This window comes from Brachionichthys hirsutus, chromosome 6 (genome assembly GCF_040956055.1).
Source record: "Brachionichthys hirsutus isolate HB-005 chromosome 6, CSIRO-AGI_Bhir_v1, whole genome shotgun sequence".
NCBI classification, from domain to species: Eukaryota; Metazoa; Chordata; class Actinopteri; order Lophiiformes; family Brachionichthyidae; genus Brachionichthys; species Brachionichthys hirsutus.
Genome location: NC_090902.1, coordinates 12,682,003 through 12,688,002, shown reverse-complemented (window position 1 = coordinate 12,688,002; position 6,000 = coordinate 12,682,003). Strand labels below are relative to the sequence as shown.

The window sequence follows — 6,000 nt, the reverse complement described above, 5'->3', positions numbered from 1 at the left end:
CATGCTATCCATCACAAGCAGAGCTTTGCGTGCTCTAAAGAAACCATCTGGTCGCTTATTATAACACTTTGTAAGCCACAAGTTCATCATTTCTTGATCAATCCACCCTTTCTCGTTCACGGCGACTTCAACTGAGGAGGATTGGATTTTTGGCATGGTTTTTCGTTTGAAAATGACCATCGGTGGCAGTTTTGATCCGTCTCCACAACATGCCAGCACCACTGTGAAGTGTGATCTCTCATGACCAGTTGTAACAATATTCACACTTTTTTGCCCTTTCTCTGCAACACTTCGGCCCATGGGGATGTCAAAAGTGAGGGGGACCTCGTCCATGTTAATAATATGATCCGGTGTCACGTTGTGATCACTTACATGCTTTTCAATGAACGCGCGGAAACTGTCAACCTTGGCTTGGAAGTCCGCTGGCAGTTTTTGGGACAGTGTCGTTCTAGCTCTGATAGAGAGGCGTTTGCGCTGCATGAAGCGGTAACACCAAGAAGGTCCTCCCGCAAAGCCGTTTATATTCACTTCCCTGGCAACCACTTGGGCGCGGAGACGCAACTGCACCGTTGACAAACCTCTTCCAGAAGCACGTTGTTCAAGCACCCATGCGTGAACTCGTTCCTCCAACTGTGGCCACCTAGCTTGTTGCCCGCGATTAGCTTTCTTTGTTTTCTTCATTTCAGTAAGCATAACCTCCGCTTTTCGCCAGTCCCTTACAAGTTTTTCGCTCACTCCAAACTTTCTTTCTGCTGCTCGATTGCCGTTTTCGGCTCCATATTTCACTATCTGAAGCTTGTAAGCCGCGGAATATGACTTTCTTTTCGGCGCCATTTTCAATCAGCCCTTCTAATTGGTGTTTTTAGATAACAGGTGTGACAGATAACTATGAACCTCCAGAAACCGCGACAGATTCTGACGGCTCACAGAGTTCCCTGTAACACCTGTTATAGAAATGTGTAGGCTACTGTCTCTGCGCTCACAGATTTTGTAAAAAAAAACATATATAAGTCGCTCCGATTTATAAGTCGCACCCCCGACCAAACTATGACAAAAACCGCGACTTATAATCCGGAAAATACGGTATATACAATTTAAAGTGATCAATTCATCTACAGTGCATGTTTTTGGAGGTGGGGAAAATTCAAACAGACCCAGGACAGTTGGGAATCGAACCCCAAACCTTGTTTTCAAGTGGCAGCGCTCACCACTATGCCATCGGGCTGCCCCAAAACATTAGCAGAGGATGGTTTCGATCCATCGACCTCTGGGTTATGGGCCCAGCACGCTCCCGCTGCGCCACTCTGCTGATAAACTCATGCGCCCAACGTGGGGCTTGAACCCGCGACCCTGAGATTAAGAGTCTCATGCTCTACCAACCGAGCTAGCCAGGCCTGCTGGGCGAGTTTTCCTCAGTCTGCCGCTGGACAGGCACGACTACTGTTTCCTCTCGTGATGAGGAGACCCAATAAACTCATCCATTTTCTTGGGTTGGAGAGGAAACAACCTCAATCTACAGCTGCTTTATCCACCTTGTCGTTCAACAAGGGTGTCGCTGGATTCAACATATATACAATTTAAAGTGATCAATTCACCGAAATTGCATGTTTTTGGAGGTGGAGAAAATTCAAACAAACCCAGGACAGTTGGGAATCGAACCCCAAACCTTGTTTTCAAGTGGCAGCGCTCACCACTATGCCATCGGGCTGCCCCAAAACATTAGCAGAGGATGGTTTCGATCCATCGACCTCTGGGTTATGGGCCCAGCACGCTCCCGCTGCGCCACTCTGCTGATAAACTCATGCGCCCAACGTGGGGCTTGAACCCGTGACCCTGAGATTAAGAGTCTCATGCTCTACCAACTGAGCTAGCCAGGCCTGCTGGGCGAGTTTTCCTCAGTCTGCCGCTGGACAGGCACGACTACTGTTTCCTCTCGTGATGAGGAGACCCAATAAACTCATCCATTTTCTTGGATTGGAGAGGAAACAACCTCAATATACAACTGCTTTATCCACCTTGTCGTTCAACAAGGGTGTCGCTGGATCCAACATATATACAATTTAAAGTGATCAATTCATCTATAGTGCATGTTTTTGGAGGTGGGGAAAATTCAAACAGACCCAGGACAGTTGGGAATCAAACCCCAAACCTTGTTCTCAAGTGGCAGCGCTCACCACTATGCCATCGGGCTGCCCCAAAACGTTAGCAGAGGATGGTTTCGATCCATCGACCTCTGGGTTATGGGCCCAGCACGCTTCCGCTGCGCCACTCTGCTGATAAACTCATGCGCCCAACGCGGGGCTCGAACCCACGACCCTGAGATTAAGAGTCTCACGCTCTACCAACTGAGCTAGCCAGGCCTGCTGGGCAAGTTTTCCCCAGTCTGCCGCTGGACAGGCACGACTACTGTTTCCTCTCGTGATGAGGAGACCCAATAAACTCATCCATTTTCTTGGATTGGAGAGGAAACAACCTCAATATACAGCTGCTTTATCCACCTTGTCGTTCAACAAGGGTGTCGCTGGATTCAACATATATACAATTTAAAGTGATCAATTCACCGAAATTGCATGTTTTTGGAGGTGGAGAAAATTCAAACAAACCAGGACAGTTGGGAATCGAACCCCAAACCTTGTTTTCAAGTGGCAGCGCTCACCACTATGCCATCGGGCTGCCCCAAAACATTAGCAGAGGATGGTTTCGATCCATCGACCTCTGGGTTATGGGCCCAGCACGCTTCCGCTGCGCCACTCTGCTGATAAACTCATGCTCCCAACACGGGGCTCGAACCCACGACCCTGAGATTAAGAGTCTCACGCTCTACCAACTGAGCTAGCCAGGCCCGCTGGGCGAGTTTTCCTCAGTCTGCCGCTGGACAGGCACAACTACTGTTTCCTCTCGTGATGAGGAGACCCAATAAACTCATCCATTTTCTTGGATTGGAGAGGAAACAACCTCAATATACAACTGCTTTATCCACCTTGTCGTTCAACAAGGGTGTCGCTGGATTCAACATATATACAATTTAAAGTGATCAATTCACCGAAATTGCATGTTTTTGGAGGTGGAGAAAATTCAAACAAACCCAGGACAGTTGGGAATCGAACCCCAAACCTTGTTTTCAAGTGGCAGCGCTCACCACTATGCCATCGGGCTGCCCCAAAACGTTAGCAGAGGATGGTTTCAATCCATCGACCTCTGGGTTATGGGCCCAGCACGCTTCCGCTGCGCCACTCTGCTGATAAACTCATGCGCCCAACGCGGGGCTTGAACCCACGACCCTGAGATTAAGAGTCTCATGCTCTACCAACTGAGCTTTTTTTTTTTTATCTTTTATTATCAAAAATGTCATATTATTTACAAACTGAGCTAGCCAGGCCTGCTTGACAAGTCTTCCTCAGTCTGCCGCCGGACAGGCACGACTACTGTTTCCTCTCGTGATGTGGAGGAGACCCATTAAATGCAATCGATACGTGTCGGTCTGACCCGAAGACCAGAACTTCGGTCCTGTGACGACAGAACTGGATTTTAAAAAACCTTAAAAAAAAAAAAAAAAAAAAAATTCAGATCAGCATCTCTGTTGTGTGAGACAGGATTTTGGCAGCTTCTTTTTGATCCAGCCAAACTTTTGTTCAAATTACCATCGTTGTGCCAGTAAATCCTTCTCGTACACTGAACGAGACTTGCATGGTGAAAGAACAGCAGGCAAGATTCCCGTGCTGGCTTGCATTCATAGAAGTAATAAAACGTTTTGTCGATGACTCATGAAAGCCGTGTGGCTCCACGCTGGTACAGAGGATACTTTTCTTTTCTTTTTTAAACACATCTTTGACTTTATTATCAAGAGCTCGAGCATTGAACTGATATTAAACAGCAAGAAAGAAAAATCTGGATCAGAGCACATTTGAAACAGGAGTACAAGTCATTTCTCCGACAAATAATGACATCATTATATACAGTAACCCACCATTACTTCCTTCTTTTTTTTTTTAATCACTCTGTTGACAATATCGAAGCCATCGCCACTGTGGAGGACGCTTACTGGGAACAGTGGAAATAAAGGTCCGAACAGACTGGTGAGAAAGTGGCACCAATAATGCTAGAAATTAACTTCTTAAAAAAAAACTTAAGCTTGTTTCACGAATCATTACTCGTGTGACGGAACCGTTTCTCACTCAGTTCTCAAGGTAAAACCGTTTCACGCGTCGACGGTGTCCGAAAATCACCGGACAGTCCAGCTCGACACGAGTCAAAGAGAAAGACAAAGACACACAGATTCAAAAATAACTAAACATCTTTAACATGTCTGAACCTACACAACCGAACCCCATTAGAAGATGTACAGTACGCGCATAAAGAGACGAGAAAGGTCCCCGGTAGAGACCCACCGAAACCTTTTCAGCCGCCTTTCTGGAAAGGAGAGCGATGGAATGCGATTTCACTGGTTACATCATCTCACATGTCAAGATAACCATAAAACAAAAAGTACAAAAGTGACTGAATTCATTTCACAGACGATTTCATTCAGAAAACGGATCTGAAAAGGATCAGGTGGCGGCGATAGGTCGTCTCCTGGTGTAGCAACAACACTCTGTTAACCTCTGAGTTTAAACCAAGTCACAGCAGGATTGACCCCCCCCCCCCCCCCCTCCTCCGTGAAGCATCTGGTCCCCTCGTGAAGAAGGTCTCATTGTCCCCAATTTACAAGTTCAGGATACGATACCAGTAGCAAGTAAAGGCACAAAATGTTTCGAGTGTTTTTTTCTTTTGCAGTTCTCTAGCCCCCCCGCCCCAATTCAACACACATCCAGTAATTTTCAACTGACTTTGAATGAAGGTGACCAAACTTATCCCTACTGTCCTTTGATGCGCTCCCTGACAATGATCCCGATGGAAGGAATGTCTGTATGGAACAATTCCAGGGCAACGCGATGATTTGATTTGTGGGTGAGTTTTCATCTACTTTCATCTCAAAGCTGGAAGCAAGACTAATGCTGCCTGGCCAGACGGTCACTGCGCTGGCAGCCAAATAAATAGATCCAGCGCGCTGTAAAACCCCAAAAGGAACGTTTTACGGTTTTTGGATTGCGGACAGAGCAGAGTTAGCGGTATCCTTTAACTTTTGACAAGAGAAGTTCATTTCCAAATTTACCAAAATAAACCAGAAAAAGGGAAGATACGTTTATTAAGTCATCTGGAGGCTTCCCACACAGAAACAGAATATTCGTGATACTATTTCACCCGAGTCGAAAACCGGTTGCCAGCCATATTTCTACTAAAACCCACAATGGAGGAACAACGGTGGGGGGGGGGGGCTTTGTTCATAGTTCATTCGTAGCCAACCCACAGGCATAGAGAACCCTCAAGAAAACATTTTCAATGCTGTATTGGTTTTGCCCCACAAATATAAATCTATAAATGATGTCTCAACGAAACCATCGGAGTTTCTGCAACACGTTTGAAATTAGGATACCATCTTGGACTAGCTCCAAGACCATCTTTAAAGGCATTCATGGCATGTAAATTGTACTTGATCTATTTTGATGATATTGCCATAAAGATTTTCCATGCAGACGAGGCGTTAAACCAGGTGGGGACAACCGAGACCGATGGTTTCATTAATATCAAACTTTCTGGTACTCTTATTGTGAAAATCTGTGCATGGTGCTAGAGTTTAACAAGTGTCAGACGCATTAGCACAATGCTACAAGACTGGATATCTTCTGGGATTCTATGAATCATCCGGTGGGGGGGGGGGGGGGGCTCGCCTACACAAAACACACACACACATGCATGACCTAAACAGAATGGTGTAAAGGTCACAGAAATGGAAGAGAATAAATCCAAGGCACACATATAAAGCCTCGTGACGGAACAGAGGTGTTGAGTAATGCGAGACAGCACCGACATGACTGTGGAACAATGTTCAAGGTTCAGAGAAGACTTCATTGACAAAGAGAACAAAAAAAAACATGAAAACCCTGCTTTATTCGACCTCGC

At 46.0% G+C, this 6,000-nt stretch overlaps 6 non-coding genes across 6 annotated transcripts; all 6 read right to left on the bottom strand.

The window, feature by feature from the left end:
* Window positions 1–1,321: 1,321 nt before the first annotated feature.
* Window positions 1,322–1,394, bottom strand: trnak-cuu (transfer RNA lysine (anticodon CUU)). The gene has a single exon. It is a non-coding gene; the product is annotated as a tRNA-Lys (tRNA).
* Window positions 1,395–1,804: 410 nt separating this feature from the next.
* On the bottom strand, window positions 1,805–1,877 carry trnak-cuu (transfer RNA lysine (anticodon CUU)). Its single transcript has one exon. It is a non-coding gene; the product is annotated as a tRNA-Lys (tRNA).
* Window positions 1,878–2,203: 326 nt separating this feature from the next.
* Window positions 2,204–2,275, bottom strand: trnam-cau (transfer RNA methionine (anticodon CAU)). Its single transcript has one exon. It is a non-coding gene; the product is annotated as a tRNA-Met (tRNA).
* A 12-nt stretch (window positions 2,276–2,287) lies between these two features.
* trnak-cuu (transfer RNA lysine (anticodon CUU)) lies at window positions 2,288–2,360 on the bottom strand. The gene has a single exon. It is a non-coding gene; the product is annotated as a tRNA-Lys (tRNA).
* Window positions 2,361–2,685: 325 nt separating this feature from the next.
* On the bottom strand, window positions 2,686–2,757 carry trnam-cau (transfer RNA methionine (anticodon CAU)). The gene has a single exon. It is a non-coding gene; the product is annotated as a tRNA-Met (tRNA).
* Window positions 2,758–2,767: 10 nt separating this feature from the next.
* On the bottom strand, window positions 2,768–2,842 carry trnak-cuu (transfer RNA lysine (anticodon CUU)). Its single transcript has one exon. It is a non-coding gene; the product is annotated as a tRNA-Lys (tRNA).
* Window positions 2,843–6,000: the final 3,158 nt, after the last annotated feature.